The 13,888-nt window shown below is 34.8% G+C and overlaps 1 pseudogene; it reads right to left on the bottom strand.

The window, feature by feature from the left end:
* Positions 1–751: 751 nt before the first annotated feature.
* Positions 752–13,888, bottom strand: part of LOC128590434 (DNA-directed RNA polymerase III subunit RPC9-like) — an 85,065-nt pseudogene continuing 71,928 nt past the window's right edge.

Raw genomic sequence — 13,888 nt, 5'->3', positions numbered from 1 at the left:
TGATAGAGGCCAACTACAGCAAACCTACAGCCAATATCGTATTGAATGGCATTAAATTGAAATCATTTCCACTCAGATCAGTAACCAGACAAGGCTGCCCATTGTCTCCATTGCTCTTTAACATTGTAATGGAAGTTTTAGCCATCGCAATTAGGGAAGAAAAGGCGATCAAGGGTATCCACATAGGGTCAGAAGAGATCAAACTTTCACTCTTCACAGATGGTATGGTTCAATATCTGGAAAACACCAGATATTCTACTACAAAACTCTTAGAAGTTATCAAGGAATACAGCAGCATCTCAGGTTATAAAATCAACACTCATAAATCTGTAGCCTTTATATACACCAACAAAAGTCAAGCTGAAAAAACAGTCAAGGACTCTATTCCATTCACAGTAGTGCCAAAGAAGATGAAATATTTGGGAGTTTACCTAACAAAGGATGTGCAAGATCTCTATAAAGAGAACTATGCAACTCTAAGAAAAGAAATAGCTGACGATGTTAACAGATGGAAAAACATACTATGCTCATGGTTGGACAGAATCAACATTGTTAAAATGTTCATATTACCCAAAGCAATATACAATTTTTTTTTTTTGAGAAAGGCTTATTTTTATGATTTACTCAGCTAAGCATAAAATCAAGCTCTGCTGGGATAGAGAATAAAATTAAATAAACAGTCCTCTGAACATCTAGGAAATGGCTGCTGGGCTTTTGGTCTTCATGAAATTCCTGGGGCAGCTGTACTCTCCTATGCTGGGTCCTCTTCATCCACTGCCTTATCGCTGTTGTTGGTATTTTTCTTCTGCTCAGCCTCTGGCCCTGCAGGCAGAATGCTGGTGATCATGTGGAGAAGAGCTTCGATCTGTTCCTCGGTCAGCCACTCTTCACTCTCTTCCACCATCAGCTGGATCTCAAGAGCAGTCATAGGCCTGTGATTCAACAGCTGAAGCTTTTCAGCTTTGGTCAATTTGTGGCTTTTCATTGCTGAGAGAAATTCTCTGACAATCTCTGGTGCCTGCAGGGTGTTTTTGATATGTATTTTAATGTTTCATAGGTGCTGGTATTCAAGTTCTGCTGCCCAGAACTGTGCTTATTCTTTCCACTTTATTTATGCTGCTCTTTCAGGTCAGTTAGTAACTGCAACACCTCGTAGTTACTGAGCAGCACAGAATTGGCATCCTTCACTTCCTTTCATACTTTAAAGATCTCAAAAAATAATACTTTGTTTTCTATGGAATTAGAAAAAACCTTGAATAGCCAAGACATTGCTCAGAAATAAAAGCAAAGCAGGAGGAATCACACTACTAGACCTCAGACTATACTATAAATCAATAGTGATCAAAACAGCATGGTCCTGAAACAAAAAGAGAAGTAGATTTATGGAACAGAATAGAGAACCAAGAGATGAACCCAGACACTTACTGTTATTTGATCTTTGATAAGCCAATTAAAAACATTCAGTGAGTAAAAGATTGCCTATTTAACAAATGGTGCTGGATGAACTGGCTGGTGACCTATAGAAGACTGAACCTGGACCCACACCTTTCACCATTAACTATGATAGACTCTCCCTGGATTAAATATTTAAACTTAAGACATGAAACTGTAAAAATACTAGAAGAAAGTGTAGGGAAAACACTTGAAGAAATCAGCCTGGGTGAATATTTTATAAGGAGGAACTTCCCTAGGTAACTGAAGCAACCAAAAATACATTACTGGGATCTGATCAAACTAAAAAGCTTCTGCACAGCCAAGAACATATACGTAAAGCAAGCAGACAGCCCTCAGAATGGGAGAAGATTTTTGCAGGTTATGTCTCTGACAAAGGTTTAATAACCGGAATCCACAGAGAACTCAAACGTACTAGCCAGAAAAGAACAAGTGATCCCATCTCAGTGTGGGTAAGGGGCTTGAAGAGAAACTTCTCTAAAGAAGACAGGCACCAGCCTACAGACACATGAAAAAATGCTTATCGTCCTTAATCCCCAGAGAAATGCAAATCAAAACTACTTTGAGATACCATCTAACTCCAGTAAGATTAGCCCACATCACAAAATCCCAAAACTAGAGATGTTGGCGTGGATGTGGAGACAAGGGAACACTTCTACACTGCTGGTGGAAATGTAAACTAATACGTTCCTTTTGGAAAGATATTTGGAGAACACTTAGGGATCTAAAAATAGACCTGCCATTCAATCCTACAATTCCTCTAGTAGGTATATATTCAGATGACAAAAAATCACTTTATAACAAAGATATTTGCACCAGAATGTTTATTGTAGCCCAATTCATAATTGCTAAGTCATGAAAGAAGTCCAGGTGCCCATCGAGCCATGAATGGATTAATAAATTGTGGTATATGTACACCATGGAATATTATGCAGCTTTAAAAATATGGAAACTTTAAAGATGGAAACTTTACCTCTTTCATGTTTACATGGATAGAGCTGGAACATATTCTTCTTAGCAAAGTATCTCAAGAATGGAAGAAAAAGTATCCTAAATACTCAGCCCTACTATGAAACCATTTTATAGCCCAAGAAACCAATTATAGCCCAAGAAGAGGGGAAAAGTGGGGAGGGGAAATGTTGGATGGACGAGGGTAATTGGTGGTATCACACCTACGGTGCATTTTACAAGGGTACATGTTAAATTTACTCAGTGTAGAATATAAATGTCTTAAGAACTAACAAAATGCTATGAAGGCTAAGTTAACCAGTTTGATGAAAATATTTCAAATTGTATATAAAACCAGCACATTGCACCCCATGATTGCATTAATGTACACAGCTATGATTTAATGAAAAAATAAAATAAAGAGCATAAAACCATCAAATTAAAAAATAAAAAAGAAGGGAGAAACAAGAATCCAATGTACACAAGTGTAATTTGAAGGCAGTAGATGATCTAATACAAAGTGGGGGTAGGAGAATGAGAGATCGGGTAGAGGGGAGGAGAGAGAGGGATGGGGGTTCATGGTGTGTGACACACCTCTTGGGGGCAGGACAAAATCATGAGGGACTTTACCTAACAAATGCAATCAGTGTAACCTAATTTGTACCCTCAATGAATCCCAAACAATAAAAAAAAAAAAAGAATTCAGAATGAAGCATGAACTTTAGTTAATAATAACACATTAATATCGATTCATACATTGTAAAAAATACACCTCATTAATATAAGAAGGTGATGAAAGGAAATATCAGATGCATGGAATATGACAACTCTCTGTTCTACCCTGTCAAATTCCATAAGTGCAAAACTGTTGTAAAAGAAAACATTTCTTTAAAAAAGAAATAAGTTATAAATTTGATTGTTATCTTCATAAACTCATAAAATAATATAGCCTAATATTTTTATACCTATCAAATTTATTCAGAGAGTAATAAATAGCAAAAACCATATATTCAATCGGTTCCAATTCAAGGGTATCATCACCATCTTTGTCAGCCCATGCAGATTCCTGCCTCATTTTCCACCTCATGGCAAGGAAGTGATAGAAGGCTTAGACCTGCTCTGACCTTCCTAACGCCGTGTCTCTGGCATTTATAAGTGATTTCTCTAAAATGACTTATAAATTACTAGAAAACTACTACTTTCACATGGATAACTAGCAAATATTTCTTAAATTAATTCTGTGCTTCTCTTTCAAATTTCACAAATAATTTTTATAAATCAAAATTATCGAATAATAAAACATTGTTTACACAGTTGATTTAAGATGACCAAAATGGTGGCAATAAATTATTTTTTTAATCATGAAAGCACCAAATATTGGAGTGGGAAGGAGAGTGATTTTATAGATGAGCAGAAAGGCCTAGAAAGTAGGAGATTATGAATTCCTCAGGTGAGTTGTAGAAATCTTCACGTATCCAATTTACCCTCCAAATTTTAAACTGAAAATTAGCCATGCAATTTTTCCTTAAAAGATATTTTTATATTTTATATATATTTATACATATAAATACATTTGATATATTTTATAATCTTGAAATTTCACAAAAAGATGAAGGAGCCGTTCTTCTTGTACTTAGTTACTTTTTGTACTATGTGTACATGTGTCTGTATGATATGGATATGCATATGGCTTCTGTATTCAGAGATTGTATGTATATGAAACACTTGCTTAATTTCCTTATCTCACCTCTGATACTTGCATGAAGCAATTACCAGTCCAAGGTTTAGAACAAAAACCTCCTTCTTGGTGACTCAGAACTTCTACATGAAGATGGCCTCAGCTTTCCCCCCAGCAGATAACTCTAAGGGGTGTGATTTGTTTCACATGCCCCCTGGGACAGGCCTACTTCGCTTGAATACAGAGAGCTGTCCTGCTGTATGTGGTCACATACATGAAATGTGCTTTCTACCAGCAACTGGAAAGTTGAGCCCTTGAAGGAATGAAGATCATAAAGGCCCATGTTTTCCCATTAGAGAGTTACCTATCCCTCTCCAATTTAGAGAACACCCATAGTTACATGCAAATGATGCAATTTTCAACTGTTGGGGTAATCTATTGCTATAATTAAGTGCAGTACAGCAATATTTTAAACAATTCACACAGATCACTATGAATCATTTGTACCCTATAGTGCACCAGAATCACAAACAAAAACTCCTAGATCACAAATGATACTATCCTAAGCTTTGAGAACAAGGATAATACAACAAAGCAAACATAAACAATTTATGGGGGCAGTGCCTGTGGCTCAAAGGGGTAGGGCGCCAGCCCCATATACCGGAGCTGGAGGGTTCAAACCCGGCCCCTGCCAAAAACTGCAAACAATTTATGGAAACATGAGAAAGGACCCAGTAGATGGAGTTTTTTTTGGTTTGTTTGTTTGTTTTTTTAATCATTATAGGAAACCTCATGCTTTTATTACCAAACATCTAAGACTCTGGAGGTACAGTATTTAATATGGTTGTCAGAGTTTGGCCCTGGTCCAGTAAAACTCTCACTTAAAATTCTGATCATTAAAATTTCAAATAAGTATTATGTTAACACAAAATTGCTTATGCTTTCATTTTGAGAGAGGACCTTTACATTCCTAGTTAACAGAAGTTTAAAAAAAAAAAAAAAAAAGGAAGGGCAAATTAATCCAATTACCTTGTTTTTCTTTCCTCATTCCAAGGAAAAAAGTATGTTTCTTCACAATCAACATTCAGCACATTTCCCTAATTAATGCAATTTGATAAAATGAAACAAATTCATGATGTCATTAGCAGAGTTCTGCCTAATGAAGTCGGGCTATATGAAACATTAGCTGCTGAGCAAAACCCATCTCGGTGGCCAGGGAAACACACATTTATCATTTCAGTACATTTGCTTTGGAAGTACCAATCATGAAGGCTTATCACTACAATCATCATGCCTTGATAAATCAACATAAATTAACATTTTGATCAATGCCATCATTAGGGCTATGGAAATAAGAAACTCCTCTTTGGTAAAGTGGCACAAGCTAACACTGCCCTTGACAGATAGGGAACTGTTGTGCAGACAACAGTGGTTTTTCCATTTAAAACCATATGTCTTACCGACTTTGACAATAACCATCAGTATGCTTTAAATCATGAAAAGGAAGTTTATTTCTATAGACACACCATGAGTTGGATTTTCAACAAAAAGCAAAAGACCTGAAAGTTGCTAAAATTTGCATGAAACCTGCAAATACTCTGCTTCTTTCTTCCTATCTGTCCTCCATGTAGCACTGTTTGCTTTCTGAGCAGTGATTACATGTTCCTTATAAATAAGAATATATATGAGCACTTATGAAAATGGAACCTATATATTATTAAAATCTTTGCCTTTCAAGGACAAACAGATATTATTGCAAACTCATTTCTTCCTTTGCCAGGTAGTTATGAATTCAAAAGATGCAAATATTTATTTTCCTTCCTGTAATTTTTTTCTGTTGTTCTAATATGGATATTCTTTCTAGCAAGTTGAATATTATATTTTTATTATTAGCAAAAGGTAAAATTTTATATGATTTGCTTACTATGCTTTATCATGCCATAAAGAAACCCTGAATTCATGAGAAGTCTTCACACCAACACGTCTGCCTTAGGCCTGGGAAACCACTAATCCACCCTCTGTATTTGTTTCTTTTGAATATTGCATATAAATGGAAACATATAAATAAAGGTCCTTTTGTGCACAGCTTCTTTTATTTAGTATAACATTTATTAGCATTCATCCATGTTGTACTGTGTAACAGGAATTTATTTTGTGTATAATAGATGAATAGTATTCAATTGTATGAATATACCAAATTTTGTTTATCCATTATTTAGTCAAGGGCCATTAGGATTTTATACTTTTTGGTTATAAAAAATAATGCTGCTGTGAATACTTGTGTTTGTGTGGATATATGTTCTATGTTGATTTGAAAAGTCATATTGGTAACTTAATATTTAACTTTTAGAGGAATTACTAAAATATTTTCTACAGTTAATACATAATTTTACACATTTTACATTCACCAGCAATATACATAGGATGCTTTTTATTACTTTGCTTCCTCACCAATATTAATTAAATATCTAGAAAAAAATTAACAAAAAGTGCAGGACCTACATAAATGGACAGATATCAATATTTATCAAAGTCAGTGCTAAAACTATAAACCTCTTAGAAGAAATCATAGGCATAAATCTTAATGAACTTGAGTTTGGCAGTGATTTCTTTGTTATAATAACCAAAGCTCAACCAATCACAGAAAAATATAAACTTGACTTCATTAAGTTTAAAAACGTCTATGATCCTAGGGCATTTTTAAGAAATTGAAAAATCTGCTCCTACTCATAGAATGAAGAAAGTATTTGCAAATAATATTCCTGATAAGGTCTAGGATTCAGAATACATAAAGATTTCTTACAACTCAAAATGATTAAAAGCCAAATAATCCAAAAATCATAGACAGCATATGTAATAGGCATTTCACAAATATGATACTTAAATGGTCAAAAAGTACATGAAAATATGTTAAATATTATTATTCATTAGAAAATGCAAATCAAAATCACAATGAAATATCACTTTACACCCCCCTAGGAAGGCTATAATGAAAAAGTCAGACATTAACGTGTATTCTGTCTTTAATATTTATGTGTGTAGTTACATTTACCAGTGCTGATCATTGTATTGTGTGGGTTTGAGTTTTTGTCTAGTTTCCATCAGCTACAAACATTCCCTTAATGTTTCTTACCAGACGGGAAATCTGGATATAAATTTTCCCAATTTTTGTTTAATGGGGATGTCTTACATTCTCCCTCATGTTTGAGCTATAATTTTGCTGGATATAGAATACTTGGTTGACATATTTTGATTTTTATCACTTTACTTATGTCATTTCACTTTCTTCTTGTCCTTATAGTTTCAGATTTTTTAAAAAATCAGCTGTTAGTCTTATGAAGAATACCTTGAAGAGATGAGTTGCTTCAACGGTCTCTCTCTGTCTTTGCTTTTGACAGGTTGATTATAATATGTCTCATTACAGATATCTCTGAATTTTTCTTTCCAGTACTTTGTTGCATTTGTTGAGGGTATATGTTCATATCTTTCATCAAATTCAGGATTTATACAGCTACTATTACTTCATATATTTTTATACCTTATTTTCCTCTCTCCTCTCCTAATGGGACTCCCATTGTGAATACATATATGTCAGTATGTTTTATAGCATACCAAAGGTCTTATAGGCTTGGCTCCTTTTGCTATTTTTGTTTTTTCTTTCTCAAAATGAATAATTTCAACTGACTCATCTTTGAGTTTACTCATTCTCTCTGCCCTAGTTTATGTCTTCTGTTGAGCTACTCTAGTGGGTGTTTTATTTCAATTATTATAATTTTCAATATTCATAATTGCTTTTTTGTAATATTCTATCTCTTCATATTCTTTATTTGGTTAGACATCACTTTTGTGCATTTCTTGAATTCTACAGACATGGTCATCTTTAGGTTTCTTAAACATTTAAATAAACGTACACAAAGTCTTTGTCAATTAAGTCTGCTTTCCTCAGGAAGCATTTCTATTGATTATTTTCTTTTTCATTTTCATGAGTCAAACCTTTTGAAATTTTGATTTTTTTCATGTCTCCAAATAGTCTAATATTTTGTTGAAGAATTGATATTTAAATAATAGAAGTGACAACTCTCGACTCAGCACCTGTAGCTCAGCGAGTAGGGCACTGGCCACATCCACGGAGGCTGGTAGGTTCGAGCCCAACCCAGGCCTGCTAAACAACAATGGCAACTGCAACCAAAAAATAGCCAGGCATTGTGCTGGGTGCCTATAGTCCCAGCTACTCTGGAAGCTGAGGCAAGAGAATCGCTCAAGCCCAAGAGTTTGAGGTTGCTGTGAGCTGTGACTTCATGACACTCTCCTCAGGGTGACACAGTGAGACTCTGTCTCAAAAGGAAAAAGAAAAGTGGCAACTCTGAAAATGACTTCTTATATACCTTTTTCTTTTTATTGTTTGTTTAGCTCCATTCTTAGAGTATTCTTAGAGAATTCTTTGTACTCATTATCATCTATGATTAATTATTTTGGTGATGACCTTGATCTTAAAAGCCTAGAACCAATCATCTCCCAGTGCTTTCTTATTATCTTTGAGTACATCTTGAGACTCACTTCAATACTCAGGCACTCAGTTTATAACTCTGCCTTAACTTTCACTCTCTATTGATAGAGAATCAATGTCAGGCAAAGGTGAAAAACCTAATTAGGTGGTTCCTGGAAATACACCTAGACTTTTACACATGTGGCATTCTTTATTTCCTGGGATATATCAAGGATTTTCAAAGCTTTTTTTTTTTTTTTTTAATTTCTCTTCTAGGTTTTTCTTTTATGTTTTTGTTCAGCTTTTTGTGTGCCCCAACTATTAATTGCCATCTTGGCACCTGTGGTGTGAAATCACCACCACTGATTGTTTTTGAAAAGTTTTTTGGGGGGAAAGTCTACACTGGGTAAGATCATAGTCATGTCAAAATATCAAATAAATAAAATTCCTACATGTAGGTTTATTTTTCCAGGGTGTTACCAGTGATATGTAATGACAGATCTGTAGGAATGGAATTTCGGCAGATATCTATATCTACACCTGGTCTGACCCTCCTGTGGCTACTGGATTTCTGGTTTTCATTATAATGTGGGGACAAAGCTCATAATTCTTTTTGTGATGTAGCAACTTTTCATTAATAAATGCCCTCCAGATTTTTTCTTAATTTTTACAGTCCTGGAAGTGTTAAGTTTTTACAACTTGATTCAATATGTCCTTTGCTTTAATAGAAGAGAGAGATATTTCCATTTGTGTTTCATACTGAGAATTTTATAAAATATATTTTAAAATATTTAAATGCATAGTTTGTCTCACTAAGATACAATAAGTAATATATTGTTAGAAATTTCAAAAGTAGTATAGAAACATCTGACATAAGACAACATTAAATTTGATTTTGCTTTTCTCTCTGTTCCTCTTCAAATTCAGTATCATTATTCCTGCTCATCTGTGGATTATTTAAATTTTCCTGACCCTTGCCCTCCATTATTCACACCATCTGAAACATTTGGTGTGACTAATCTTCCTAAAACTGATCATTCCATTCTCCTACTTTAAGAAATCCCCACTCCATGCTGAAGTAAATCTGCTTGAGTAATGATCAAAGGCAGTCCATAATGCAGGTTTCATCTTTCTCCCTGTGAGTGGTCCCTGGCACTGCCCTACTTGGATGTGATGACTGTGATTGATGCTCAAAGTATAGTCTGAAAACTGCCTCTGGTCCAGGAACTGTCGATTACAAAATCCACAACAAACTAAAGAAATACATTGAGAATGCTTATTTAGATAATATTTTAGCAATTTGAAATTAATAAATCATTTAAGTGTATAAATCATTGATTTGCTTCATTAAACAAGATAAAAACTAATTCAAAAGTCATCAAAATCCATTGGTGAGTCACATGTGGCAAAAGAAGAATACAGCCATGTTTAATTATATCATATAAAAATATGAGCTATTTTAAGGTTAATTATCAATTACAATCAAAAACTGTATACAAATTTAAGAATATGTAACTATTTATTTTATAGCTTGATTTTATGATCATTTTAATTTTAATCACAGAACTCTGTCCAATTTATAGTTAAATATTATTATTCATTCACAGTAAATAAAACCAGTTCCCTTTTGAATTCTAATTTAAAGATAGTGGAACAAGCTTCACTGGAATTTTTTGTCAAGTAAAAATACAACTTTTCCAATTGAAGTAAGAGTTATAAATTCCATTATGTTGTAGAGGTTCTTCCAAAAAAATGTGTGCTAGTTTCCCTAAGTTTTACTAATATCAGAAAAACACTGATATTTATTAAGTTTTGTGGCATAAATGATGATAAATGATGAAATTATGTTTTCATTTTGAAGATCCATTGGTTAATAAAACAGTAAAACAGATACTAAGCATAATGTACATTTAAACATATAAAAATAAGTTCCAAGTCAAAAGTATTCATAGAAAAGAACATGTTTAATTAAATTTGACATGAGCAAAGATTTAGCATTTTACATTGTTGCTTTCAGGGTTCTTGTAAGGTAGCACTTTAGGTTGAGAATGTGCAATTGCTCAAATATTAGTGAAGTTCCCCATCAAAGATAGTTGCTTGGAAATGTTGGATAAATTGACAAAAAGATAGCAGTTGAAGAATTGATTTTCCATGACACCATAGCTCAACTTCTTTACTCTCTGAATAACAATGGAAAACTAAATTTTAAAAAATGAATATTATTCTGCTCATATCACTTGCCCAGTGGTAGATGGAATTGTTTGCTTTTTTTTGCTGAGTAATTTTAGCTCTCTGTAGATTCTAGTTATCAATCGTTTGTCAGATTCATACCCTTCATATATCTTTTCCCATTCTGAAGGTTGTCTTTTTGCTTTACCTGTTGTGTCATTATCTGTGCAAAAGCTTTTCAGCTTAATTAAGTTCCATTTGTTTATTTTTGTTTTTGTTGCCTTGGCCACTGAAGTCTTTGTAATAAAATCTTTCCCCAGTCCAACATCATCAAGAGTTTTCCCCACATTTTCTTCTAGGATTTTTATCATTTCGTGCCTTAGATTTAAATCTTTTATCCATCTTGAGTTACTTTTTGTAGGTGGTGAGAAGGATGGGTCTAGTTTCAGTCCTTTACAACACCATTTATTGAAGAAGGATTCTTTTCCCCCACTGTATGCTTTTATTTGGTTTATCAAGAATCAGATTTAAGGAGACTGGTCTTATCTCTTGGTTTTCTATTCTGTTCCATGTAGCTACACCTCTATTTTTGTGCCAGCACCATGCTGGCCATGCTATTTTGATTGCTGTAGACTTATAACATAGCCTGAAGACTGGCAGAGTGATACCTTTGGCTTTGTTTTTCTTACTAGAATAGCCTTGGCTATATAAAGTTTTCTCTGGTTCCATACAAAACAAACAACAACAAAAAAAAACAGTGAATTATTCACAAACATATAAAAAATGCTCATCATCCTTGATCATCAGGTAAATGCAAATCAAAATCATCCTGAGATATCACTTAACCCCAGGGAGAATAACCCACATCACAAAGTCTCAAAGCTACAGATGCTGGTGTGGATGTGGAGAGAAGAGAACACTAATACACTTTTGGTGAAACTGCAAACTCATACACTCTTTTGGAAGAAAGTATGGAGAATCCTCAAAGGACTCATGTTAGACCTCCCATTTGATGCTGCAATTTCATTACTAGGCATTTACCCAGAAGAAAAAAACAAAACAAAACATTTTATTGTAAGGACATTTGCACTATACTGTTTATTGCAGCTCAATTTACAATCACCAAAATGTGGAAACAATCAAAATGCCCACCAACCCTGGAAAGGATTAACAAGCTGTGGAATATGTATAGCATGGAATGCTATTCAGCCATTAAAAAGATGGAGACTTTATATCTTTTGTATTAACCTAGATTGAGTTGGAACACATTCTTCTTATTAAAGTATCACAAGAATGAAGAAGCAAGAATCCAATGTACCCAATTCTGATATGAAACAAGTAGATGCCCACATAAGAGAAAAACTAGGGTCAGCTTGGGGTGGGGGCCAGGAGAGTGGGGAGGGGGAAGAGGGAGATGGGTGCTCCCACTTGAGAGGCACAATGTTATGTTGTGTGACACACCTCTTGGGGGCAGGACACCATTATAAGAGGGACTTTACCTAACAAACACAATCAATGTATCCTAATTCTTTGTACCCTCAATTGACCTGAAACATTAAAATAATAATAATAATACTGAAGTGCCAATCAGTTCATACTGCATCTTGGATTTGACCACTTTCTTTTGTACAGAAGCACAGCATTTATTAGTTTTTTAACATTATTGTTAAGTATCTCTTGGAAACACTTTGTGGGTTTTTTTTTATTTTATTTTTACTTATTCATGAGAAGTATTTTGGTTAGATATAGTGTTCTAAAGTGAGGGACCTTTCCTAGATATTTGAAAGAATAGTAACTTTCCCTTAATTTGGGAAGTTACTAATATTTTTATGTGATTTTTTTAAATTTCAGGTTAATGTGAGAGTACAAACAACTAAATTACAATATTTGCATATGATAGGTAGACTCCCTCTTGTCGTCGTGCCCCACCCCCCAAAGGTGTGCCAATACCCTTATATTATGTGCATAAAATTGGAGTACACCAATCTCCTCCCTCTTCCCCTTCCCTATTTCCCCCCCTAAATTACGCTATTTTTTAATAAGAAATATGATGGCAGCCTAATTTTCTCTTCTTTGTAGGTAATCTGATGGAATTGGTCTTGGTCTTGGCAGGAAGAGCACATTCAACTGGGTCTCTGAAGGGGTTTCATGAAAGGACTGTATGTACATATGTTGATGTGGGTAATTGGGATTAAGGAAACAGATGAGAAATTTGAAGGCTTCCAGTCCCTCCCTCTCTCTCTCTGACACAAACACACACACACACACACACACACACATAATGGTCATTCCTTTATGCCTTATCCTAAGAACTGATGGGACCGTGTGTCCAGAACTTGTGTGAAAAGTTGGAGCAGTTGAGGAAGATTCCATCACTGAGGGAGGCAGCCCTGGGCACACCCCGCTGAGGAAGGAGAGTGGGGATGAAAGGGATATCTGCCATTTTCCTCTGCCAGCTTCTCCCATGGACTGAAACCAACCATACGCTCAGGAGCAAGTGGCCCGTGGGATGTGGTCTTCAAGGAACAGCATGTCAGAGCATGGAGTGTAGTGCCTCAGCAAAGAGAGGTAGAGAAATAATCCCAGGGTGAGAGAAAATGGAGCCTGTAGTTTCCCTTCTTGTCTTATCTGTTAACTTTTGGGATTTTTCTTGTTGATGGCGAGGTATTAGTATGTCTGATCACTTTAGATACGGTCTTCTTTTTATTTCTGCCATTCCTAACCTTGTATATTCTTTTCATTTGAGAATTTTAGTCTTCCCTTAACTCTGGAAAATGTGTAATCCAGAAGCTCTGATTCTAGAATTCTCTTTTTTCTGCTGTAGGTAGGCAGACTATTTTTCATGACAATCTCACATACTCTCTCTCAGATCATTATTAGTACAACTTGCTTCTTACTAAATTTCATTGTGGGAAATACTCTATTTTGAGTTTGCTACTTCTAAAGTAGTAAGGATTCTACCTAGTTCTAGACACATTTTGGTACTTTTTTGAAAAACGTGATTTTACCATGCAGATGCTTGATATCCTGACCTTTTGTGTGCTAATGGCATTCTATGACTTTTTTATTTCTTGCCACTAACTCTATTGCTAATCATAGTTCTTGCCGGCTTGCAATCTCCCTTGCTCCTTTCTCATGATAGTTAGCACTTATTT

The sequence above is a fragment of the Nycticebus coucang genome, chromosome 7, assembly GCF_027406575.1.
Source record: "Nycticebus coucang isolate mNycCou1 chromosome 7, mNycCou1.pri, whole genome shotgun sequence".
Lineage (NCBI taxonomy): Eukaryota > Metazoa > Chordata > Mammalia > Primates > Lorisidae > Nycticebus > Nycticebus coucang.
The sequence above is the reverse complement of the archived record's forward strand: the minus strand, read 5'-3'. Positions and strand labels throughout refer to the sequence as shown.